The sequence below is a fragment of the Lagopus leucura genome, unplaced genomic scaffold (assembly GCF_019238085.1).
Source record: "Lagopus leucura isolate 7727_CA_CO unplaced genomic scaffold, USGS_WTPT01 Super-Scaffold_810, whole genome shotgun sequence".
NCBI classification, from domain to species: Eukaryota; Metazoa; Chordata; class Aves; order Galliformes; family Phasianidae; genus Lagopus; species Lagopus leucura.
In genome coordinates this window covers 11,154,027-11,181,305 of record NW_024962261.1, presented here as the reverse complement: position 1 = coordinate 11,181,305, position 27,279 = coordinate 11,154,027, and the positions used below count along the sequence as shown (strand labels likewise).

General features: G+C 38.9%; 1 long non-coding RNA gene across 1 annotated transcript in view; it reads left to right on the top strand.

Annotated features, from left to right (window-relative positions):
• Positions 1–15,951, top strand: part of LOC122177148 — a 28,701-nt gene extending 12,750 nt beyond the window's left edge. The window contains exons 2-4 of the long non-coding RNA XR_006177964.1: positions 3,603–3,765; positions 8,139–8,215; positions 15,136–15,951. This is a non-coding gene — a long non-coding RNA (uncharacterized LOC122177148). The remainder of the gene's footprint in view (positions 1–3,602; positions 3,766–8,138; positions 8,216–15,135) is intronic.
• The last annotated feature ends 11,328 nt before the right edge of the window (positions 15,952–27,279 follow it).

The following is a 27,279-nucleotide window of genomic DNA, read 5'->3' as shown; positions in this document are numbered from 1 at the left end:
AAACAGTGGAAACGAAGTAAGTCAACAAGAGGAGGGCTGCTCTTTGTTTTCTCTGACAATGAAAGCAGATGAAAGTGTTTCTTCCTCCAGCTGCTCCATCTGTAGCGTGCTGAGATCCACTAACCTCTTTACCAGAATAATGTTTAATAAGGCTGCACAGCAGTAACCCCAGCTAAAACAGCATGTTTTTTTTTTTTTTCAGCTTAGCGCTTCCTTTTACATCTCAGTGCTGCTGAGATGTGGATCAATATGTTAAGGAGGGGGCATATGAAGAAAAAAAATGCTATCTAAACATGATAATAATGTAGCAATGCGTAACCATGGACTCCCCAGTGCTGATGTGAGATTGAGGACGGGAGCATATTGTCATCAGTGAGGGGAAGAGCTGACCCTCTTGTCAACCACAGGAACTCAAGCTGGTAATGCTCTAGACTGTGGGTGTCCAATCTTTGCCTTGCCTGGGCTGCACTGAGTGAAGAGGAATCTGCAGATAAAACTTCCACAAAATGTAGACGAACAGGAATCAGCAAAAGTTTAGAAAATCATCTTCAAGAAGCTACATGTGTTAATGAAAATGGAATCAAGTGAACCCTCAGCAAGTTTGCTGACGACACCAACCTGAGTTGGTGTGGTCAACATGGCTGAAGGAAGGGATGCCATTCAGAGGAACCTTGAAGGCTAGAAAGCTGGGCAAACCTGATGAGGTTCAACACAGCAAAATGCAAAGTTTTGCACTTGGGCCGGAAGAATCCCAGGCATCCATACAGACTGGAAGGAGCAGTCCCTGGGAGCAGTCCTTGAGAGCAGCCCCGTGGAGAAAGGCCGGGGGTATTGATGGATGAAAAACTTAACATGAGCCGGCAGTGTGCTCTTGCGGCTCAGAAAGCAAATGGTATCCTGGGCTCCATCAGAAGACGGGTGGCCAGCAGGGACAGGGAGGTGATTATCCCCCTCTGCTCTGCTCCTGTGAGCCCCATCTGGAGTACTGTGTCCAAGTGTGGAGCCCTCAGTACAAGAAAGACAGAGAGCTGTTGGAGAGGGTCCAGAGGAGGGCCACAAAGATGATCAGAGAACTGGAGCACCTCCGCTATGAAGACAGACTGAGGGAGCTGGGCTTGTTCAGCCTGGAGAAAAGAAGGCTGCGGGGTGACCTCATTGCAGCCTTTCAATACCTAAAGGGAGCCTACAGACAGGAGGGGAATCAACTCTTAGAAAGGGTAGATAACAGCAGGACAAGGGGAAATGGTTTTAAGTTGTGGGAGAGGAGATTTAGGTTGGATGTCAGGGGGAAGTTCTCTACAGAGAGAGTGGTGAGGTGCTGGAACAGCTGCCCAGAGAGGTTGTGGATGCCCTGTCCCTAGAGGTGTTCAAGGCCAGGTTGGATGGGGCCCTGAGCAGCCTGGTGTAGTATTAAATGGAGAGGTTGGTGGTCCTGCATGTGGAAAGGGGGTTAGAGATTCATGATCCTTGAGGTCCCTTCCAACCCTGGCCATTCTGTGATTCTGTGATCATCAGAGGGTATTAAAAAATGAATATCTTTCAAACAAAGAAAATCAAAACCTTTCATATTTTCTGCTGTAACTGAAATTGTTACAGCTTTTACATTAGAAATATGAGATACCTTCATTCTAGGGACTTGTTCGTTTAAATAATACATAAATACGTATGTAATTATGTAGATGAATATCACAAATAGTATTCAATTTGACTCTATTTGCAGTGCAAACAACACAAATGTATGTTCTGGTTAGTGACTTTAACAACGGCTGGAGTTGCACGTGGGCTTAGTGAGTTGCTTATAATGTGTAATTCAGGTCCAGTTCCAAACAGCTGGAATTCTTTCCCTCTTCATTTTCCTGGCTCAGGGAGAAGCGCAAACCAAATAGAAAGTCTGTCTTCAAAAACATTAACAAAGCCACCTTGGAGTTAGAGTGTGATTTAGTGAAATGATCTGCAAAGCAAGCTTTCCTCCACTCAGAAAGAAAAATTATCATGGTCTTAGCGGTCCATACAGTACTGTAGAAATACTCTCTACAGATAGATGTTTCTTTGTGGAAAGAACTGCTCCTAGTTAGATTGTGCCCACTACAGGAAGAACAATTTCTGTACATAGATTGACAGCAAATATAGAAAGAACAGTTTAAATTGCTCAATTTTCCTTTGATGATTGTGCAGATTTCATAAGATATTCTTAACTCATTTGTAAAAGCCCATCACTTTTTCCCCTTTGAGTCTATTAAAATCTAGATTTCTGTTTCTGAAGTGCTGTACGAGCATGAGATATGCAAGTTACTTCACAAGCTGCTTAATCTAAAAAGTGTACGTTTTTAATATTGATTGTCCTGATTTTCAGAGCCACTGTGACATGACAGAGTAATGGGATCTAGTGTTAGTAAAGGGTAAAATGCCTCCTCTAAACCAAACCTTGTTCACCTTTGTAATTGTTCTAGAAAGAAAAAAAACATACAATATGAGGAGAGAGTATACTATCACTGCACTGGCAGGCAAAAATGAGCTAATGCAGGAGACAAGATGCAATTGAAAACAAGGACTACTGAATACAGTTCAGTGTTTGGAGAAGGCAAGGCAAGTCACCTCCTCATCACAGTCTGTATCAGCCATGGGAGCAGCTGGCTTCTAACTGGTGAAAGTCTGTGGCAATGCAAACTTGTAAAGACTTTCTTGTATGGAAGTAGACACCTTGGTGACACAAACTGCAGTCAAAATTTCAATCATTGTTAATAGCTCTTTCCTTTTTTTTCTTTTTTTCTTTAGTTAAACAGAGCAACTCAGTGACTTGCCAATCAAGGCAGACAGAGATTCGGCCACTGCAGGACAGACACCAGGAATGTTAAAATGAAAATACGATAGATGATGTAATTATAATCCTTGGGCGATCAATGTCTTTAACTTCTATTTAATTGCAGTGAGATGAACATTGGTCCAAGAATCTTCTGGGACAGAGGAATACAAAAACTTTGAAAAAAATATCTTTTTTTTCCAAAGACTTAAAGTCATTTCCCTATTAAAAAAAAATATATTTAGCTGAATGAAAAACAAGAAGAGCCAATTGGAGTTAGCAAGCTGGATATATTAGACCCATTTATCTCTAGAAACCAAAGTGTAACTTGCTGTGCTGAGGATACCTGTGCAGAAGAACAATCAAGATACATACTGCCACTTCATCTGATTTATAAAATCAGACTGATAGTTCATCCTGATTTCACAGAATTGAAATGAAAATACAGCTAGAGAGCACTTAGATGGCAATGACAAGTAGAGAGGTACTTAATGTGCTTAAATGGGATTTAATATACCAGCAGATGCTGTTGCCTTGACCATTTATCCCTTTTTACAGAGGATGTGTGATCTCTTTTAACAGGATGGTTCATTCATTTAGCCAGCAAAGACCATCATGTCCTACAGAACTGATCTACTACTGATTCACAGGAGCTGACTAGCATCTTCAACAGCTGAGTCTGAAAGATTTAGAGCTCATTGCTGCTGTTTTTCTTAACTTGTGTACTTTCTTTGAGAAGCTAGACTAGACATCACCCCTTTGACAAGCATATGATTCAAATTGACATTTGTTCTCCCAACAGGGCAAGTGAACACCACAAATCAGCAGAGCCAAGTATAACCTACATTGCAGCACTGTAGCTGAGAAGAATACCTTTTCTCAATCTGTTTCTCTATGACAGCTGTGCAGCTCTCCCTTCTTTCCCTTGCTGGGGACTGGACTATCTGAGAAAGAATGATTTAAAGGTAACTACCCCCACATTATCTTACTAGTTTCTAATTTGTTAAGACAAAATTGTCATTCTGCCTGAAGTTCACAATTGCTTTGGTATTTTAAGAAGTAGAGGAAAAAAAAAAAAACCAACCAAAAAACCAACCCAAACAATTAAAAACAAAGTCCCCCAAAAATGGGCCAGATGGGATGGAATGGGCAGAACAGATGACTCCTTGAATATTACATTTATTATCATTAATTTTAAATCTAGTAGGTGTGGAAAGCAGTTCTTCTGCATTGCCTCTACTCTGTCCAGCTGTTCCAGGGACAGACTGCTGCCAGTCTGCTCCTGCACATATCTGCAGTGTCTGATACACAGACTCAGATGTGAATGATCCAAATCGTTTATTACAAGTTCTCACATCACTTACATACCTTCACAAGTTTTCTAGCTTTTGCATCCACCCCTACAACTTTCCCATCCACCTTTACATGTCAACAGAGCATTCTACCAAAGACTTTTAACCGTTCATCCAATCAGAGCTGTGAGACGTCCTTTCTTCTTCTAGAGGTGTCCTTGGTTCTCATGCTGTTTATCTTGCTCCACAGCTGCTGCTCTGAACAGCTTTCTTGTATTCCCACACGTATCCATTACAACATGAGCAGCAGCTGCCATGGTGGCCCCCCAGACACATGGCAGTCACAAGTGTGGCCTCCTGTGGGAGGAGGCCAATCAGCCTTTTAACATCTGCAGACAAATGGGGAGGTTAGGTTAGATGTTAGGAGGAGTTTTTTTCCACAGAGGGTGGTGACACACTGGAACAGGTTGCCCGAGGAGGTTGTGGATGCCCCATCCTTAGAGGCATTCAAGGCCAGGCTGGATGTGGCTCTGGGCAGCCTGCTCTGGTGGTTGGTGACCCTGCACATAGCAGGGGGGTTGAAACTAGATGATGATTGTGCTCCTTTTCAACCCAGGCCATTCTGTGATTCTCTGATTTTTTTTTTTTAATTTTTTTTTCCCACATCTTGCTTTCAGTGCAGGCCTGTTCAAGAAGCTGCACTAAGCAATAGTTCTAATGGTTTTGGACTCAGCCCTGGATGTGGCAAATGAAGATCGTGCAAACTGTGGTGCAGAAAAAATGAGTAAATTTTTCTTGCACAGATGCAATGCAGATATTGGTTTCTTTTAAAAATATTGCCCTGACAAAAGACACCGTGATATTTACTGTGCAGCTGACATAGCAATAGGAGTTTCCAGTGAACCTCAGGGAAAGTTGCCTTACTGGAAAATAGCCTTGAATTGACTGTGAATGGGGAGGCTAAATGTGCTGCTGTCCTAGAGGAGAGAAGGAGGGACCACCTAGGGAGCATGGAATAGATCAGCCAGGCTCCAGGGGAGACGAAGAAAGCAAGCACTGACAGGATAGGTAGAGACTCCCAGCCTCTCCCAGCAGCAGGGAATTAACTCCGGGAGATAAACATTCCAGTTCTTTTAACATAAGATTAAGGGTTATATAATACAGAAATGTGAGAGCAGTCTTGTGCTCACAGTGTTGCGTGCCTTGATGTGAAGTGTGTTTGCTGAATTCACCCTAATCAAAGGTACAAAAGGGTCGGGTTCCACCAAATCCAGGTATGAGGTTGCTCATGTGAATAGGAAGAGTTGTGAGCCAGTCATGTGCTTATGGAAGGTATACAGAAAAAGAGTACAAGCCTGTAAGGATTGGGTAGGTCCATGGTCAGTCCACGAAGGCAAGTCATTGGGTTGGGAACTATACAGTACACAGCATCATCAGGCACATGTATGGCTGCAACACAGCTCAGGCAAAGAGCTCCAAAGAAGCAGTCTCTTGGAGATTTCTTGTGGAGATTTCTCACAGCTTTCCTCAACAGCCCTTTTCAAGGCTGTACACACTACCTTGAGATCAAGCAGGCAGACCTTTGGGGTGTAATGCATGTGCACAGAGTCCTGACACACTGGAACTCAAATGATTTTAAAGTATTTTCTTTCCTTTGATAGAGTTCTACTGCTATAGCCCAAGCAAAGTGTACAAGTAGTATTAACACAAGTGCTCTACCAGAATGAACAGGTCTTGCAGTAAATAAAAGTAGTCACCAATATGTACAGTATGTCAAGTTTAGACAGGAGGAAAAGGAATATTCCTTCTTGCAGCCAAACTGGTATAAAGAAAACTCTCTAAGTTATACAGAGATTCAAGCCCTCAGCTCTACCTACCTCAGCATGCAGGAGAGGATATTGCAGCAGAAGATGCTTTTAGAAACATACCGAGTACTCTCTGTCATCCCTTCTTTGTTCTTGCATCTTAGATTAACTAATGCAAACAACAGAAGCAGAGGCAATTTGAACAGTTCAGAATCAGACATTAGTTGCCAAAAATAATGTGCTGGGGACACTTGGTAACAGGTGTTACTCTCCCACTCACTGAAAAGCGAATCAAAATATTTTATTATTTTTAGAAGATTTGTAGAGGAGTAGAATATACTGGTCTAAAATAAGAAGCCATTACCTGGCTGTAATTCTGGTCCTGCCAATTTCGGCAGGGCTGGGACTTCCCAGCACTACCGTCCCCTATCTATTAATGGTTTCTCCTGCTTTATATTATTTCTTCTTCTCAATAAAGAAAATAAATCACTTGCTGGAAAGATATTCTGATACAATTGCTAATTAGACCTTTGTATTTCTGAAGTTTTGACAGTTTCCTGAGTTTTACATGTAAATAATTGGAAAGGTATCAAAGCAGAACATCAGTTTTTTTTTTCTTTTTTTTTGTTTATTTTTAATTATTGTTATTATTTAATGAATAGGGAGGAAGAAAGAAGAGAATGCTTGTCTTTCCCTTATTATTTGTTTAGGAAGGACACATATGGTGAAAAATCAAACCTAAGGTGATGAATAAAGAAAAGGAAGGACTGAAAAGAAGGAAAGCAGAGTCATACCAAAGATCTCTTTCTATTTTATAATATCCTCTTTTTCTATCACTTGGGATGGAATTCTTTAGTGACACTTTTATTCATGTATCATGAAAACTAGTTCCACTTTTTTCAGGCAGTTTTCTTTTTTGCAATTACATTTCAACACAGGCATATCCTGTCATTCTTACCTCCTGTGAAAGATAACGCATGCAGAAACCACAATGAAAAGCCAGGCATTTTTCTATCCTTCCCAATGAAAGTCTGTTTACATACGTGCATTGATGCACATACAGACTGTACATGCACACATAGGCAGGAATGGTTGTCTCACCCCTTCCTCTGGACTGGATGGTCCTGGTCCAGGATCTGAACTGTTCTTTTCCACTATGTGATACATCAGAAATGATTTCCTACTTCCTGCCAAAATTCTTCAGCTGAAAAATTACTTTCACATATGCTACTGTTTCTTCAAATATGCAGGCGATTCCTTCTTCCCAGACCAGGAGCCCATCAACCCAAGGTATAGATTATTTTCTACTTTGTTCTAATACAGTCGTTCTGTCACCACTGCACACATTCAAACTCTCTGCACGGATATACTTCAATGGCATCAGTATAAGAGCATGGAGGGGACGGTGTTTTACTCCACTCTTTGATTTCTATGTTAAGGAGGAGATGAAAGAGGTAATTGTAGGAGCAGAGGTACAAACACAGTTATTGTATGCACTGAACACAAGGTAGTGTAAGGTATTGTAATCAGTTGTGTCTCCTTGCCTGATGAGAAAGCACTGAATGAGAATATAGACAACAATTTACATTTCTTAGTTGAGTGGTTCTAAATGTTTTTCCCAGCACGATGTCCTTTTTCTACAGAGTTTGGTGGGATGGCTCCTGTAGTGTTTGGTAGGTGCTGGCCTGGCAGAGGTGGACCTAGTGCCCTTTGTCTCCAGCATGTAATCACAGATGACAGTCAATGAATGTTGCACTGATCATGGAAGAAGTTATGTATGGCAATGAAAAAGTACCCTGAGGTCTCATCTTCCACTTCAGAACCAGTGTGGTTGTTCTCCTGAGAGGGTGACTATGCAAAGCAGGTGCAGATACAGATGAAATATGTAACAAATTCTGTGTCTTTCAGGAAAGTGATGATACGGTATGCATGTGAACTGAAGAAGGGGAAAAGCTCTTCCTTCTATATTACAGAGAACAACAATAGTTAATCCGTTTGGAAGTAGAGCTGTAACAACACAAGATTAGTCTGGTATTTTGAATGCAAGGTGCATATTTGTGTGAAAGCCAAGCAGTCACAGATAGCTGGGACAAACCTAATTAAGTCTTGAAGTATGACCCTAGACTGGGCGGTTTTCCCTGTGAAGGAAAATCATGACCTGGATTAGCTACTGTCTGGCTCATTAAAAAACACTATTTATGATGTCAAAGGAAGGCTTATATTAACTTCAATGTCCTTTAGGTCAAATCTTGACTGTGGATTCAAAGACAGAGCTTTCCTGGAGTAGGATTGCAGAAATCAACTGGGAGCAAGAGCAGGTAGGTAATAGCAGTGTGTGCAAACTGCTGTAGCCTTTCTGCCAGCATGCAGCTGGCAGTGAGAGGGGCTGCCAGCAGTCACCACCACCATTAGGCCCTTGTCCATACAACTGTTGAAACAGAATCAAACAATAAAGATACTGGTTGAGCTATAATTCCCTTCAAAGTGAAGATATGAGTTGGTTCTTTCTCAAAGAAGAGTCTTCCACTTCTGTGTTGATATACTGATATACTCTCACATTTTCAATAGTAATGCTTTTAATGCCCTATTTACAGTCTCCATTGTCATATGCAGCATAAATATAAAAAATATGATGCCAGCTAAATGTGTTTTATTGCTTTCCCTCCACTCTTCAGCTTTCAGACCTCTGGAAAAACATGAAAAAATCTGATCTCTTGCAGGTGTTAACCATCAGTCTTATCTGTGGAAGAAGGATTGAACATGAGGTTATAGAAGAGCATGTGAGGGTTGAGTGACGATTTTAGCTAACAACAATTCAGGGTTGGAAACAGAGAAGCCTGCTCATGTTGCTCTGTCTGCTCCATGTGTTCTTATGGTATAGTATTACCTAGTCTGTCAGAAGGCATAGGCTGTCAAAGAGAAGTTTTAGAACAAGAATATTAATATGAATTATATAGTGAAAATGAATGCTGTCACTGCTGTGCATTTTTCCTCTTTGTTCTCAATTTCTGCCAAACTTTTTCTCCAAGAAATGCTATGGTACAACATTTTGGCTTGAGGTTGATATTTTGATATGTTCCCACCCTGGTCCCAGAGATGCACACTGAAACTCACACAGCCCCTGAAGGATTTCAGAATACAGTTTCTCATTATTACACTCTGTGCTGCATTATGTAAGTGGAATACTTAAGCCAGACCACTACAGAGATGTGAAAGAGAAATTCTTTCAATATTTATTAAGGCTAAGAAGTGACTGTTCCTATAGGATATGAAGTTAAGCCTCTTTTTTCTAAATCATCCACAGATAGGACACCTACAAAGATAACATTTGATAAGGTGCTGAGATGAATGCAAAGTCATCTTAGGCACTGGATGTATGTGGTATGTATTCTTTCATTTTCAAAAAAACTTTGTACAGATGCCTCCCTATTCCACAGTGACACTTCAGAAGAATTTAATGTAAAACCATCACTCCGAATGACTTTCCTCCAAAGCACTTTTATTTTCCTTTACATAAAGACCTTGATGGGATCCCTGTTTTCACTGGATTGTTTTAGACTTTGACATTCTAAAAAGACATATTTGAAAAGATAAAAGCCAAAATTATTTGCAACTTGTGTGTGTGCGTTGATCTCAGAATTTTTTCTTCAATGAACTTTATGAAATAGCAGAATTACTTTAATGTAAAGGGATAGTTACTTAAGGAACAGATAGATACACCTAGCATGTGTTTGTTACCTTAAACTACTGAGGGCAAGACGTGATTACACTAGTCTATAGAAATCATGTGCCTTCTGTAGTTAATCACAGAATTCTGTAGAAGTCAGCTGTCTTCAGAGTTTCAAAAATGTAACCTCAGACAGTCCAGACTTTATCTCAAAAAAAAAAAACAAAAAACAACAACCCAAAAACAGCTTAACCTAATTATGATGAACATGAACGAAAGGTTGCTCAGAAACCGTTACTAAAATCAACATCTTTTTCATTTTGAGAAGGTGACTGGGGCAAAATTTCAGCACATCTGTGTCACAAATAACTCTCAATCAATTCTTTGAACTTTTGCAATGTGTATTCATAGTTTTAAAGCCAGAGAGACCATTAACTCATCTGGTTAGACCAAAGGCCAGAAAATTCTGTGCAGTTACTATTGCACTGTCCAACTACACAGACCGTGGGCTAAGGCCTATCTCTTGAACAGCAACCCACCTTGCATGAACAACATTAGGAGATGGTGGACATGTTCTTTTCAGAATTAGCTCAGTCAGTGAACTAATCTGAAATGTTTAATATGTATTTCTTATTTCTAATTTAAATTTGGTAATAGCAATTTTCACTTGCCTATTTTCATTTGGCAGTTCACTGTTTCCCCCTCCCCCGCCTCAAAAATGCATGCATGAGGAAATCACAATTCTATCTGAAAACTGGCAAGATTTTTAACAGGGATTAGCTGATGCTTCTGTACTTTAAAATTTTATGTGACAAACCCCTCATCAAAATCACAGTCTGTTCTGATCATTGACTTTTTAAAATCCAGGATTAGAGTGCTGAGAAAGAGATCTGCATATTATTAGTACTATCATTTACTGTACATGAGTATTCTGGGGCAGAAGGGAGAACTCTGCTTAGCAAGCAATGATGTAAAACAAAAAATTATCTTTAAAACTGAATAACACTGAGAAACTGAAATTCTCTCATTTGAAGCTGCTTTCATCATTTCATCTTTCTTGCAGGCAGGGGAAAAAAATCTTTTCAAGGATTCTAAATTCATCAGGAGGGTCACATGAAATAAGATTTGTGCATCTCTCAGAATTAAGATTCTTCATTGAATCTTTGATCCTCGTTGCAACTAAATTCATTTGTAGAACAGAACTCTTGTGAATACTTGGCCAGTAGATGTGGGTAGCGGGGAAAAGTTGAAGGGGAATCAGTGCAACCAGTCCCAACTCTTTCAGTGCAGGCATCTGTGATCCCACTAGGGAGAGCTCACGCACTGCAGTCTCGCTGAAAGAACTGCAAATAAGCTCCTTTTTTTTTTTTAATCTTTCTTTCTTTTCCATTTTTAAACATAATATTACAGCAGACACACAAGGCCTGAAGCATGTGCATCTAATATTTAAAAAGGCTGAATACAGCAGGAAATGTTTAGGATGTTTCTGCTTATACCCTTCTTGTTGTAATCAGGTTTCTCATTTCTGAGCTGTAAACTTTGATAACAAAACCAGAACAGAGGCATCTGTTGCATACATTTTATCTTCTCCATACTTTTTTAAGTACGGATTGCCACCTTTCTCATCTGCATTCCTTGTATATGCTACTCAGATTGGGAACCAATCTCTCCGTGCCTGCTTCTCTTATCTGTAAAACTGGAATAACAATAATTCCTGCACCTGCCTTCACTAGCTGGTTGGCAGAGCCTTCAAAGCAGAGGCCAGATGTGAGATCACTTTCAATTGCAGTCCCTTGCTTTTTCTGTATCCTGAATAAGACATGATCTGAAGCATATCACCAACACAAAAAAGGAAATACTAGGTGTTGTTTGGGGAAGAGGAGAGTAATTTACAGTAAATTTGGGTGTAAGAGAAGAGTGGGATCATTTCCCAATCTTGGAAAGCTGGCTCACAATAAAGTACAATTTTCATCTGGGAATAGATAGTGGTGTTTCTGACGCAAGCACTTCTATAGCAAACATATTCACTATGAACTGTGAAAGTTCCTATGAACCACCAGAGGTTGCTATTACCAAATTAAAAAACAACAACAACAACAACAAAAAAAAAAACCAACAAACCAATAAAAATAAAAAGCCAGTGAAATACTCTGATCCATTATAGGACAAGGTAGTTTTCTTCCTTTCCCTATATATCTCCCTCCTACTTTTATTGCCCCTGATTTTCAGTCTTTAGAGCCAAGCCAATCTGGAAAGAAGCAAAGGAGAATGAGGAAAAACAAGGATGTTGGGTCAATTTTAAGAAGTATGAAGAAGAAACTTTGTCAGACCAAGGTCTTGTGGGGAATCAAACTGCCTATATGCTCTATTTCTTCTCCTTTCTCATATGGATTGCAGTCTTTTATTATACTTCTTTGTATATGGGGCATAACAGTGACCACTGTTGCAAACCTGGAGAAGCAAAGGCAACAGATCAGAGCTGAAGCGTTGCCTCAGAGCAAGTATTAGTAACGTTTCCCAAGGCACAAATCTGAAGGAGCTGAGGCCAGGCTCACATACAAGACCTCTGATATCTCAGTCCAACTCAGCAGCCCCTGGGCAATGGCTGCCTGGAAGCAGCTGTAGCCTAGGGATTTAGCAGCCTGTAGTTTTCCTAGAGCAGCTCACTTCAGCATTGTCAAACCTGTAAAGGTGGAGCAGGTAGGCTCTGTCACCAGAGACGGTGATGTGTATTGCCTCCTGTGTCTGTCCTGGGGTGCTGAGGGAATTTTCAGTTTCCTTGACAGAAGAACCAGGACCTGCAGGTGGTGTTCGTGCCCCTGCTTGGGCACAGCAAACTTTTGTAAATGTATTCACAGCAGAGGCTGCTCCAGTCAAATCCCAGCCTGTACTCCATGTGCTTTAAGAAGAATGAAATGTCTCTGCAAAAGCTTTGATTTGTAACATTCAGCAAAACCCATGGGGTTGGCTTTCCTGATGGTTAGAGCAATATTTGGACTATTTATTGCTCTCTATTTCTAAATGATTAGGTAAAGAAGGGCAAAGTGTTCTTTAGCAGCTATAGAATTTAGAAAAACAGAAATCTCCATCTTCTTGTTGACTCAACTCTTATTGTAGTCACACACTCTTACATGACTTCCCATACTCAGCTGCAAGATTCATCACCCTCGTCACTAATGAAAATAAAGTTCACCTGTAGAAACCAGATAAACCCCTGCTTGCAAGTATGAAACAAACAGAACACAACTATTTTTCAGAAAGTAGGAAAGGAATGTAGCCAGTATAATGCATCATAAGAAGTTATTCCTTCATTTAAGTTATTAATATACTATATTAAGTTATTAATATATTAAGAATATTAATTATTCGAAGTTCTCTGGAATTCCTGCTGTCAAAACTGAGGAGCCTTCCAGTGCTTCTTTTAACATCTCCCAGTATCAAATCGTGTGGCACTGTCACAAATCTGCAGTAAAGGACAGTGAAGTCTCAAACTACAAGTGATCAACTGCTATCAGGTCCGAAAAAGTTGCTGTTGCTCTGCCAGCTTCCTGTTCTTGACTAATCTTTGACAAATCTCTTTTACAAATCTCCCTTTTTCATTCCAGAGATTCATTTTTCTACATTAGATAAGGGTGAAAGCCCACCCAAGCACAATTAGAAGCATGTTTGCTCAGACCTGATTCCATCCACAATATTTTTGCTCCTTTACAACATGACCACTCTTAGGAATGGAAATGAAACCAAATTATACTCAGGCATGACCACTTGCCCCTCCTTTGCTTCCTTTCTCTTCACCGGACTGAGTCTCTGATTTTCCAAGATCTGGATTTTGGGACAGAAGAGAGGAAAGAGGATAGAAAACTTCTTATTAAGGCCTCATCAGTTTGTATATTGCATATATACTGTATACTGGACATTAAAATCTGGTCCCCAGCACCTGGTAGAGAAATTATCTGTCCAAAAGAAAAAGGAAAACAAATTCTGAAAAGATTAGAAAAAGCAGCAAAGTACCCTATAGGAATCCAGCGGAAAGAAGAGGAAATAAGTAGAAAGGGCTAGGAGACAGGCCCGAACATTTTACATATGTTGCTTTACTGTGTATGGGAAAAATTCTGTTAAAAATAAATGGAAAGGGCATTCCACAAAGTGAAAAAATGGTAATGGTTTGCAGCAGTAATGGAAATGAAAATCTGGCTTACATGACAATGTTTAAGTGAGCCTTTTCCCACCACATCTCATGGAACAGATGTCAACTTTGTGATGAACAAGATAGAGCTCAGAGAGTGAAAGTCTTTGCTTTCAATTTTCCTTTTAATGGAAGGAGAAAATTGTTCTAAAATTAAGAGTTAGCTGGGGGCTAAGAAATGGAAGTCTGCTTTAGAGTGATCTGCACATGTAAATAGATAATATATAACTAAATACTGTGTGTCACCTGGCTGGGGACCTGATTCAACACCAAATCCAAGGGAAGCTGTAGTGGCTAGCAGAGCAGCTCAAGAGAAAAAGCAATGTGGCGAGATCATGGCGGAGAAGTGGCTCACACTGCCATAGCAGCACTGCTTCAATTTGGACTCTGATGACCTGCAGGACTTAAGACACTACCCCCTGCTTGATGCTCCTCAGTTGCAAGTGAGTCCTACTTTAGGAAGGAAAAAAAGTCCATCTAACCTTGCAGGGATATCCTCAGGAAAAAGAAAAAATAGGAGAGGCTGTAAAAGAGCAAGTTACTGCAGCCAGTTCCAGGCATCCCTCCAACATTCATTCTCTTTAAGAAAATATTTGAATAATATTTTGATAATGTATCTTCTTTGTTTGCTTGTTTATTTGTTTGTTTAGCAAGTGCAAAAAATGGCCTTCTTGAACATACTAAAGGTAACTTTAATCTTTCCCAATTTTCTGGCTGTGGGATCATGGCAGCACTTTATGAACCAGAACCAGAACCTTATGGTTCCTGGTTAAGCCATCCACATGCAGAGAAAGAGACAGTGCATATCAGTGGTAAGAGAAAGAGAAGATTGCTGGAATTTTGCCTGCTTCTTAAGAACAAAACCTTTTAATTATCGAAAGGTGAAAATTTCTGTACCCTTCTTTCCTTCCTGACATTTATCTTAGTCAATCTTTGACACAGATGAGGCCCGCTGTCCTGACATACAAAACAATGTCTGTTTTAATGTCTTGGCCATAGATTACATAGCACCGCTTTCCAACAATGCTGCAGCAAAACCAGAACAAAAAGTGAATATTGACAGAAGGAAGTTTTCAAAAACAACTATCAGATACAGGCTATGAGCCAACAAACCAGTGACCCCCATGACTTTAGAAACTCTTTTCTCTCCAAACTCCTGTCTCTATAGTGCTTTGAGAAGTCTCTTCTCCCAGTGTGTAATAGCCATTTCCAAGGATGGTTGGCCAAGTGGCAGAAAGAACTACCTCATGCTTTCTCTATTTACAGGAATAAAAAGGAGTTGCTTAAGTGTCTGGTTTTATGAATATGATATGTGCTGTGGTCTTGGAGAAGAATAAGAACAGGTTTTACAACTGATAATCTTTATTATGTTTTGTTTCGTTTAGTATCACTCATGGAAGCCTTCACTAACTGGAACCATTTTTCTCGATGTCAGAATGAAGTACGCATGACAGGTGCAAATTTCCTCATGCTGATCAGTCCAGATGACACCCTTTAGTGGTGCAAAGATAATCCAGCTGCTTCTGTTTCAGCACTGAGCACTCTGCTTTTCAAGAGGCACTTCCAACAGAAGCTGACTTCACATGTTACTTTCAAATAACTGTGTAAATCATAACGATTGTAAAATTCCAGTTTGCAATAGGAAGCATGTGTAATAGAGCCCAAGGTTGGGAACACCTCCAGTGCTCACCATGGCCTGGCTTGATGAGGGAATTTTTTATGTACATCCCTATCTTTTAATGTGCCTGAACTTGAGTGGAAATCACATGAAATATTTTCATACAGAGCTGATATCCACTGGGCAAGGTGGAACACAAGGATATGGGGTGAATAGAAGACTCCATTGAAGTGGCCATGTAATGAGACAAGAATAATGCTCACAAAATGTGCAACGACACATGCATTACCAGATTTTGATCTTTGAATCATCAGAAATTTACCACCTGGCATAAAACTCCTCTACAGCTTTCAGTCTTTGCATACTTGAAATCCTTATACAATTGCATAAATCTTCATATCACTAGCAATTACATTTTTAGTGTGAATTTATAGAATATAATGTTCCGTCAGTGAATACCAGCAAATAAATCGTGCCTTACTGGGCATTGTGATGCCCTACCTAATTTGGGATCTTATTCCCATGTAAACTTACTTGAAAATTTAATTGCAAAATGTATATCGCTATGAAAAAGTTATTTAGAAATATTGGTTGGCTTCTTTTAAATGAAAGAGGAGTAGCTTTTCATGTGAATATTCATCTGTTGTTCACAATCTCTCTTTTTGCTTTGGTCTCCATTACTGTAAATTGATTATTTTGTGTACTTTCCTTTATTTGAGCATGGTTATAAATTGCTTTGCTGGATTAAAATTCTGTCTGGTCAATTTGAAGTACTTTGAGTTTTAAGGCTATTTACATTATAGCTCACGTAGACTTAAGGAACTACTATAAAATTAGTTCTCAATTTTAAAGGTACTAAAATTGAGGTGTATTTATTTTGGTTTCAGTTGTCTGCATTTTTACTTGTTTCTACAGAGCTAAACACTCTTTTGCTCAATATTTATTCCTGACTTTGAGTAACTCCCTTGAGTTGAGAATGTCTAATGAACATATTTGAGAATGTTGACACAAAAATCTGACTAAGGATTTTTCGTATGAGCAATGGCTTCCAGTACCAGGACTCTAAACATGGGATCCTGGGGTATGGCCAAATCTTTTACCACAGTTTGCATGAAATCCATACAGATGCACTATAAGAAAAGATAATTGATATTTAATGTATTATAGATTTGCAATGTTGCTGTCAGGGGAGACAGATACTGTTTCTGAAGGAATATGCTAAGCAACAATCATAAATATTCAGGAGAAAATTCATAAGTAAACATATGAAAAGAGTTAAAGCGTAGCATTTTCACAACCGCTCTATACTGCAATTAAACTCTACAATTACTTCCTGAAAAAGAAAAGTGCATAGAGGAAAAAACACTGCCAGTCTGGTGTAACCATAACCAAAATTTATTTATGATCATTTTGAAAATAAACCAAATGATTACCAGCTCCTGATATACCCATTCTCTCTCCACTAAAACCAATGAGAGGGTGTGCAAAGTAAAAGAAAAATGTCAGGATGTATCCTTCAGTGTTTACTCTTTACATTAAGACAACTCTGAAGCTCAGATGGTACCATAAGGAGCCTGGAGCATTTCAAAATCAAGCTGCAGAAGAAAATGCAAGGCAACTCACTGTTGGCTCTGCTGTGACCTGGAGTGAGAAGCAGCATGTGACTGCATTACCTTGAATAGCGAAAAGATCCACAGCTGCCATTTCCTTCTCTGCAGCTGCTGAGCTGAGTTTTGTCGGCAAGCTGTGAAGGGGAGGCTGAGGTAAAAAAATCCATTCCCATCTTCTTTGTGTGGTTGGTCCCCTGTCAGGGGATGTCACATTACCCATGGAGGAAAAGTTTTAGCCTTGCATAATGCAGAGTGCCTATACTTGAATTACCCTGCAAATTAACTCAAATGAGGTGACTTCATTAGGTATTATTACATAAGTATTCTGGTTAAATACAGACACCCATTTTATTGTCACAATTTCTGCTTCTAGTGATCTTTCACATCACAGGGTTGAAACCCAAGGTCCTGTCTTACCCGTTTGGTTTCATTCTTTAAACTTCAGCCCCTGGAGACAGGAGCATACATGACAGTCACAGTTTTCATATGAATTTAAAACAAAAGTTTGTTACTTGCCAAGCTATAAAAAGAAAGCAAGAACACATATGATGACTGCGTCATGCAACTTCAGAAATTGAGACAAATACAAAGAACTCAACTCACCCTTGAAATCAGTGCTTGCTTTCCGATATCTCGGGAAGTGCCCATCCTGACTCATAACATCTGAACGTTTAGGGAGTTTGCACAAGAAAGAACAGAAGAAAGATAAAGTGATTACTAGATACAGACAAAATGGACCTTTTTTTTCAGATGAAGATGAAAAATAATGAAACACTGAATGAAATCCTGGTAAACTCAGAAAAATGCTCATCTGGAATTTGTAGACATTAATCAAACACAGATTACCCTTATCTATTTGGACCATATTGGCAGTGCTGAAAATCTTCCAATTTCCTTACAGCTCCTGGCATTCACATCAAGATTGCCATAAGCTCACTACAGGCCTTTTTCAAAGTTGAAAAGGCGTTATTTTTTTTCTCCCTTTTTTTTTTTTCTTCTTTTTTTCTCAGAATGTGGTTGCAAATAGTTGTCTGTAGGGAAAGGGATATTCAGCTGTCATGTCACTGTATGCTTTTGTGTGTTCAAATCCAAAGTTGCAGGCACATTACAGGAGTCTGCTGAGTCCTCTCTTGAGGTGGGAAGTAAATGGCAGCCCCTCCAATGCATCCTATGCAATCTGGAAATCAACCCAGTTGTAGATGAACTGAGACCTGAGCTCAGATCACCGGAAAAGCAGCCCAACTACCACAGTTTTCTCCATTCTTCATATTTTTTGTCAGTACCCAACATTATTTTGCTTGCATTTTCTTCTTTATCAGGGCCTTAGCTTTCAATAGTTGATAATAGTTGATAAATTAATGTTTGCATTTTATATTTCTTCTTAAGCAAGATGGACTTTATTCTTCTTTAAGTACCCTTCTAATTTAACTACACTGTGATTCCTATAGCTTTTCACTGCTCTGAAATCTTTGCTTCTTGCCCCAGAGCATGGCTTTCATAAATTCATTGTCACTCATAAACGTCATCTTCCTGCACCAAAACCATGACTTCCCAGATGATTTTCATTCAAATCACAAACACAAATTCTTCAATAGCAGTATACTGAATACCATGGTAACCTACTGCTTTTAATTATTCTTCTCTGTGCCCTAGCATCTGGGAAACACACAGAGACAAGCCAAATGTAATTTAAATACTGTTGTGTGCTCCAGATGTAGCAGTACTCTGCCAGGTGTTTATTTTTAACGTATAACTTGAAATTTCACCCGGTTAACTCATTTTTTGCTTCAGGAAAAAAATCACTAAAAACATAGGTTTCCTGCTGCAAATGCTTTAATACCCAATTGTGACTATGATTCTTCAGTTCTGGTGATGGGGGGCACATTTTTACTTCCCTTTCAGTACTAAATATTAATTATGGACATTATTGCTTCTACTTTGAACTAAAGCCACAGCAGACATAACTTCATCCAGAACGAACAAAAGTGCAGGGAAGATTTTATTGTATTGCTTTTGCTGATTTCTTTGGTGTCAGATCTGGTGTTAAGTTAGTTGCATATTATGTTAGGCCTGTGTGGTACACTTGCACACATATCCCCCCGCCATCCATAGATGCAAACAGTACTTTAACTTTTTTTTGTTTGTGTTTTTTTTTTTTTTTTTTTTTTTATAATAGCTTTGCAGCCACTTAGAAGAATTCCACAGCATTTTTTTTTTCCCTAAAGAAAATGAAAATTAATTGCCATCTCTGCCACAAGGTAATTTTTTACTTTTGAACTTGCAATTCCCACTGTACGCTAAGATCTGGTGGTGCAGTAATAAGCAAACAAAAAACTCACTGAAATCCCAACATGCCTCTTTAAAAATATTCCATAAAAAAAGAAAACACATTAGCTTACATCTCAGAACAGTGCAGAATAAGGGGCGTCATTCTGTTGCATTATGTTAGTCTTTCTTTGCCATTCTTGCATGAGACACTAGACTTTTCATGACATCAGCAGAAAATGGCCTTCTCATGAACATGTGGTTAAAATAAAAAAAGTGAGCACTCACGGCAACTGTTAATAGAGCTAAACAGCCTTTACGAATGTTTCTAGCAAGCTATGTTCCAGCATGGCTAAATGAGCCTTTATCACAGTGTGTACATCAATGAAACAAAATATTGTTGTTTTTTTATAAAAAACAGTTTGCTTACAAGTGTAAAACTTCTTTGCCATGCTGCCACTTTATCTTCAAAGAAATAAAGTGCTGACTTTAGAAACTTTCTGAACAAAAGAGATGCAGAAACCACTTGTGGGCTCCCAGCAATAACTGGGAGGAAATCAAAATGGAGCTGACAGGACTCGTAGGTAAGCATAACAAACAGGTCCTGAACTCATTTCATACAGCAGTTATTGTGAAGCCAACTATTCCCAGACTAAAGATATTCCAGGTCCCAGAACAGGTGACTTCCAGAGATCATTATTACAATCAAATGACAACAAAGCACTAAACATTGTTTTTGGTTTTTTTTTTTTTTGGTTTTTTTTTTTGTGGTTTTTTTTGAGGTGAGCTTGAGGTGGTCTTCATTTTATTGTCTTTACTTTGGGTCTTAGAAAAGTGGATAGAAAAGAATTCAGATGTTTCCCTTTCAGGCTTGGAAAACATAATTGCTGGGTCTTCAGTTTATCAAGTTTTTGTTTCATGACTCATCCCTACAGCCCTGCACAGAGTGCTGAGAAATGAACACATTTGGCTTCATAAAATGGCTGAATGACCCAGAAGAACCTGTGCTTGCAGCTGTCACTGGAGAGCAAAGAGCAGGAGGAGCTTGGCAGAGATCAAACAAACTCCAAGATAAACAAGCTCTGTTACCCAAGAGTCACAAAGCTTCTTAACATTCCACTCGAGATAATTACCAACCAGGAAAAGCAGATTTAATCTGATACTTTTCCGCACTCTTCCATGGAGTACATGGCACTCTGGATTCTGGGAATGGCAAACAAACTCCAAGGTTGCTGAAGTTTTTCTGCATAGGGCTGAAACTGGTTAAAAATAAGACAATTCCTGAGAAATGGAATTCCTGAGTACTTTTTCAATATGAAAAGCCATTCCCACTTGCCCTTGAATCTGCTTACCCCTCAAAATTTTCTTTGACAGTATTTATTCCCATTTGGAACCTGACATTGTTTCCCTTCTTTTGTTATTTTATGCTTCAGATCTAAGGTTAGGCAACGTAACTGTTAGTTTTAAAATCAGAAGGACCATATACTCCAGTTTCCTGCAGAGATCAAAAACAATTAACTCAGTCTCCCTCATCTGGTGGTACAAAACATTCAGCAGTTCCCCTTGGTTTTTGCAGAGAGAGTAAGACACTTTCTGAAACAAATAAACAAACAAACAACAAGCAACATGCTATGGACCTTCAGTCTAACTTATTACTTTAAAATCTGAAATTAATTGTAGATAAGGGTGCAATATAATTTTTCCAGTATCTTCTAGATTATTCATTTCATTTTGAAGTATATTTATTTTGGAGTTAAATACGAAAAAAAAAAGGATATAAATGAATCTTCCCCTCTTAACAACATGAAAATTTGGAAGCCATTCTTCTGTAAGCAGAAACCACAAAAAGCGTTATAGATTACATTACTGGCTTTAAAATAATAACATCTGTATGAGCCTTGCTCAAGTTCCAGATGTTCTGATCATTTATATTTTGAGTATTTTTAATTAAGGTTGTGCTCTCTATTAGGGCATTTTTACTGTATTTTTTTTAACAAAAGTAATTCACTCAGATGAAAAAAAACCAACCAAACAAAAACAAATAGACAATCTTTTTAAAAAGAGTTTGTAAAGCCTGCACTGAAAATAAAGGCAGAAATAAAGAAACTGTTGCATTTTAATTTCTTTCACAGAAAGCTGCACTGCATTCCAATGAAATCAAAGGATTATGGACTTCATGAGGCTCTGTCAAGCTAATGAAAATACAAAATAACTCCTAAATAACTTATTGTCCTAAACAGCTAGCTATCTGCTATGATTACACGTGTCAAGAAAGCCACTGGCATCTTTTAAAAGTCACATATTCATCCCTGCCAAAATCTAGCTGCAAAGGCTGTAAATCGATGATTACAACAGAATCTTCCTCATATTTGTCTGTTATATTCATTGTCAAAATCCTAACAAATCTACCAAAAATTAAGTTCTTGGGACTATTCACGTATTTCCATGGTTTTTCTGTGATCAACATAGGAAAAAAAAAATATTTCTTTTCTGAATGGCTGTAGTACTAGAGCAATTCTGGCATGTGAGAAAATTGAATATTACCTCTGAAGAACTGGTGCTCACTTATTAACTTGAATTGTATGGAGGTTTTTCACTAAGTACCATTGTTTTACAAAGGAAGTAATTTCAAGCACGATATCAGTGTGCAACGATAGAAGCAAAATGGAAGCATGCATTATATGGGATTTAACCAGCTAAACTGCTTCTTAGCCTGAGCAGACTCATGTGCAACTCACACAGATGTTTCTGCACTACAGACTCCAGGACCCCTGGTTCCGGGGCAGCCGTGGGCAAAACTAGCCAGAGTACTGCTATGGCCAGCTACCTTAGGAAAATAAGCAGTAGAGTTAATCTCCATGCCTGCACTTGAGTTACTTCTGGAAGATCCTAGTGCTGCATTGCTGAAAGGGCTTACTGACACTTGCAGTTCCACACCTAACCTCAGACTTTCCTTTTATGGGCCTAGATCAGGCAAGTTCAACCCACAGCCTGTGAATCACATGGGGACCTGTACAGCCAGTAATTATCCCTGCTCCTTCTGCCACACTGTCATGGCAGCAGTGCTTCCTTCCTGAGTGACCTGGCCTGGCCCCAGGAAAGCACTCATCACTCAGCAACAACCAAACATCATCCTCAGACAATTAATCTTCATTCACTGCGGCCCAGGCAAGCCAAAAGGTTGGACACCATGGTCCTGACAAAGTATGTGGTTAAGCATTTGAGGCATGGCTGACTAGTCATTGTCCCATCTGATGATATTCTCTCATGAGTTACTGTTTTGATGAAAAAAAAAAAAGGTTAGTAAGTACTCTAACTACAGCACAGCAAGCAAGATCTGCTCATGAAAAAACACCACAAATGCCATAATAAATTTTAGCCTAGAACCCTAACAGTTCTATTAAGTGGAGAAAAAGGTAACGGAAGTTACATCTGGTTCATAGCAAAGTTCTTTCTAAGTTTCCAGCTTCAATGAACATTTAATTAATACAAGATTTAAATTATTGCATGAAAAAAAAACAAACATTGAATCATAGCATTTCCTTGATTTTTTAATATACAGTTCATGTGCAGTTCATATCCTACAAAAAAACAGTGGGCATGCACTTCAGTGGCTGTGGCTTCCGTAACAACTTGGAAACGGCCCCCATGCTGAAACTACAAGAAAAATAAAATATTTGCCAAAGATTTTTACACAAAAGAAGATGGCTAAATTTATCTGAATTCTGCTATAATAACTGCATTTGTCCACAGAAACAGTTGGCAGACCAAAGACGCTAATGACTCTAAGCACTGGTATGTTTCTACAGTGTAGATTCCCTGCCTTACAGGGACAAGTTGTCCTTGTTCCTGATTCAACTCACTTGTAAAAACCATGCTAAAAGATAATGTGTGAGTTTCTTTGTTCACTCTGATACTTGCACAGAGCATATACTTGCAAGACTTCCAGGAGTAAACCCCGTGGATCTCAGCAGCGTCTTTGCTTGTACAGCTTTGTTAGAGTTTTCTGGAGAAGTTGTAGGACTTGGTCCTTCCAGAATACGTACAGATTCAGTGCAAAGGCATTTGTGGAAAAGCACCATTAAATCACTTGGCTGACAACCAAAAACATCGTGCTAGCAGCTTATGAATAAAGTCCAGCCAAGTTCTGACAAACAATCCCTCTTAGGCCAGAGCTCGTATGTATGGCTGACAGGGAACACTAGTTCACTCCAGCTGTAAAATGTCCCTGTAGTCATTAAGGTTGTACATCAGGCACACCAGGCCATCGCATAAATGCACCCACTGCTCTGGAGGTGGTCTCGAAGGAGAGTGTGTGAGCAAACTCTGACACAAAGAAGCTAAGCTCTTCCACTTCTCATTTGCAGAATATTTCCCTTGCAAAAACTTGTCCATTTAGTATTATCACCTGAATTGACCACTAGTGTAGAGTCGCGACCCAGGCTTTATGAAGAATAACTTAAAAAGTGAGAATACCTTGATATTGCACTTTACTTATATATTTTTCATAATGGTTTCAGGTTCCTCCTTCAGACACCTAAGATGCAGAAATACTTCTGAAATATACAGGAAGCAGGTTTCTGTTTCATCCATAGACACCAGGAGCTGAATCTTTTCTTGTTGAACTAGGAGAGCTTCAGGTTAAAATCTTAATCTGACAATACTATTTAAAACTAGCCCGGGAAACGGACAGCTGTTTTGGAAAATGAGCTCAGGAAGCATGGCACTGTTCTTTTATTTTTACACAGAGACAGCTTTTGAGTATTTGTAGTTGCCATAAGTACTTTGACATAAGACTGTCCTTTTCTGGAGATATCAGTTCCAGAGGTTTACTACAATGTTTAATTGTATTATCATCATTTTTATTTTTATTAGGGTGTGCAGAAAAAGAAATCCTGTAGAAGAGAAAATATCTGAATAGATTAAAGTTTTGCTTAATTTAAAGCTTTGTAAAATGCAAAATAAATGAATTCATTAGTAACATTACACAGATGGAGAGAAACAGAGTAATGGATGTTTTCAAGCTGTTCTCATTTATTGCATCTTAGGTATTACATGTTTTGCTTGTTAGCAAGCATGACATATTCAAATTTAGTGGCTGTCAGTACTATTACCTGTACTTCTGCAGCCAAAGGCCATCCTCCTTCCTGTTCAAAACCTCCCTCAAGGAGAGGAATTACGCAAACACAGCGTAATAAAAAATGACTAATGATATTGCTTTTTTGGGTAGGGCTTCCCTCATTTTCAGCCAGTGAATTGTTTTACAAGCTATCTTTGTGTAGTTTCAATGCCAGTAGAGTCACAAGTCCCTCTTACAGTCTTGCTCAGTACCATCTACTGACAAGTTTATGTACTTTAGTGATTTATTAGTAGTTTTAGGAATTAAAATTGCAAACAATGTCCTGTAGTTGCTATGATTTAATACTAGATGAGAGCATACGAAGATTTCAGCAAGTTTTGTATGCCCTTCCCTTGAAACAGGCTTGGTTTTATTCCCACAGACTGCAAGCCAGCAGGTGCTTTAAGAGGATGCACTTAACAAAACTCACTCCACTTTTGTTAGATAATTATTTGGAAAGAAACCCTGCAAAGGTCATCAGCAGGTGCACTTACTGAGGCAAGATAAGATGTCGACATTCTTATAGTTTATTATCAGTCTTCATGAAACTTCTGCTGAATTCAACAGGAAATGTAGGTTGTCCCCACAGAATAATGTTGTAATTATACTTCTCTGAGCCAGGAGATGACCATGAGAACAAGCATTAATCTGAGGAAGGTTAGTGAAAGCAGAGCAGGTTTGCCAAACTTGGCATTTTATTTGCTATATTCAGAGACTAAAAGGTATATTTTAATAGCTAATACTTGGTTTTTCTACTTGCTAGCAGAACAAAATGTCCAGCCAAATGTCCAGTCCTGAGATTTGCTGGTCAGAAAGGAATATGCAGCAGGACATTAATCTTACTGCTATTACTTATAGGAACAGCACACCACGGTCATTTCCAAACGAGGTAACTTCTCAAGCTACAAGCAGCTGTTTTTTATTGCATAGTCCTGCCAGCCACACCAGCGTTTTTCAGAATGGATTCTGCAATGGGCTCTGCTCCATTTGGACCCCGGAGCTGTGTGGTCAGGATTTCAACAGAGCTTACAGGCTGAGCTGTTTCAGGAATCTGGCCAAAAATGTGTTATAAAGCAAGGGGTGGAACATGGAACAGAAAAAGAAGAAACCAGAGACCTTTCGTGGGTACTTTAGTCACACCTGAGCTTGCTTAAAATCATATGAATGCGGAGTACTTTAAGGTCTGTCCTGAGGGCTTATTTCAAATAAGAATGAAATGTAACATGTATGAGGAACTAAGGCACTTGTCTATCTGAGATTTTAACCGAGCCATGAACACTGAAAAACATTAATATTTGCTGGAGAACAAGAGGCCAAGGAAATCTTGGCAAAGAATTCCGTTTTACTATGTCAGGGTATTATTTGTTTAATTTTAGATTAGTCAATACTTTTGAGCTTGGTTTTTCTCTTTGTTTCATCAAATATTGAATCAGCTTGCATGCATCTGACTATCCCAGGAGTGTTTATGCTTAGATTTACAATGTAATACCCAGAAAAACCCTAGATGTGATCAAAGAAGTAAAAGAGAATAAATCTACATGCAGAAGAGAGTTTTTCCCTTTAGCTCTAGCACAAAATGAACATTGAAATGACTGAAATCCTAGCAGAGAATGTTTGTTTGGACATGTAATTTAGTAGAGCTATGTTCCACAATTAGAGATTTGTTTTAAAGAACATTGGAGATTTAGTTTCTATGCTGTTTAGTAAATATTTATGCCCTATTCTGCTAAGTTACAAAAGGGGGGAAAAAAATCTACCTTTTTATTGCAGTAACCATAGTGATGCACAGAATAGTGATACAACAAGGGACATAATAAGCATATATTCTTTGAACAATGTTCATATATTTTCCAGATTCAATTACCATATAGAAGTATCAAATGTTTAAGTGGCCAGCAGAGAGAAGAAAAAAAATCCAACAAAAATGCTATTCCTCATTCAAGATAAACTCCGTATTACTTTACTTGATTATCCATCCCTATATCTTTTAAGTTATTTCAGAAGAAACTCCCAATTACCAAAGCATTTGCAGCCAGATTTATTTTTCACTTAGTGGAGGTCTCCTTTCTTCCTTTATTAGCCATTCAGGAATTCAGTAATAATGGCAGTAATGGAATAAATGCCTTTTGTTACCATATCCTTATGTTATACTGCAGTATTGTCATTACCATCTGACAGGAGAGGAGAAACCCCAGTGGTAATTTTGCTGTATTACTGTGCAACATATTTCTCCATCTACTGCCTTCCTGTTTTATTTTCCAACATCAAATCAGCTTCCTTCTATAATGTGGCAATTTTGAATGTGACCATTTGCGTGAGAAATTTTGTGAAGTGGTGAAAAATTAGCAGTGAAGACAAGAATATTTTCTAAATCCTTTTTAGCTGCTTTACAATACTATTCATCTAGATTTTACAGAGGAGGCTCATCCCTTCTGTTGAGAATCTAAAGATTTTCTTGAGGTAAATACATTTTGCTCTCTTCAGATGGACAGCTCAGTCTTTTTCATTTCTTTTTTCATTTCTTTTTTTTTCTTTTAATACACTGTGAGGTGAAATGCTGGTGACTTCTAGTTACAAAAAGAAATACTGGTGGTATATGCTACATCTGGTGGTACTGGATCCTAATGCAGTTTACCAGCCAGTCACCGTCACTGTAACTCAAGTCCAACCCGCTCTCCTTATCCATCCTCATTGCAATAAATGCTGAAAAAAACAAGCTATGCAGTGAAACAGCTATTTCCAGATGAATGCTGTCTCTTCAATCTGAGTGGTGTAAAGACAGTCTACATGACTACAAGTACATGAACCACTGCCATTCTGGATAAAAAAGGCAGTGTTTCTCAGTCCCCAACAGTGGTTTTGAGCAAAGTCAGACTGAGTAGGAATGTACTGAACACAACCACTGGTCAAGATCTAC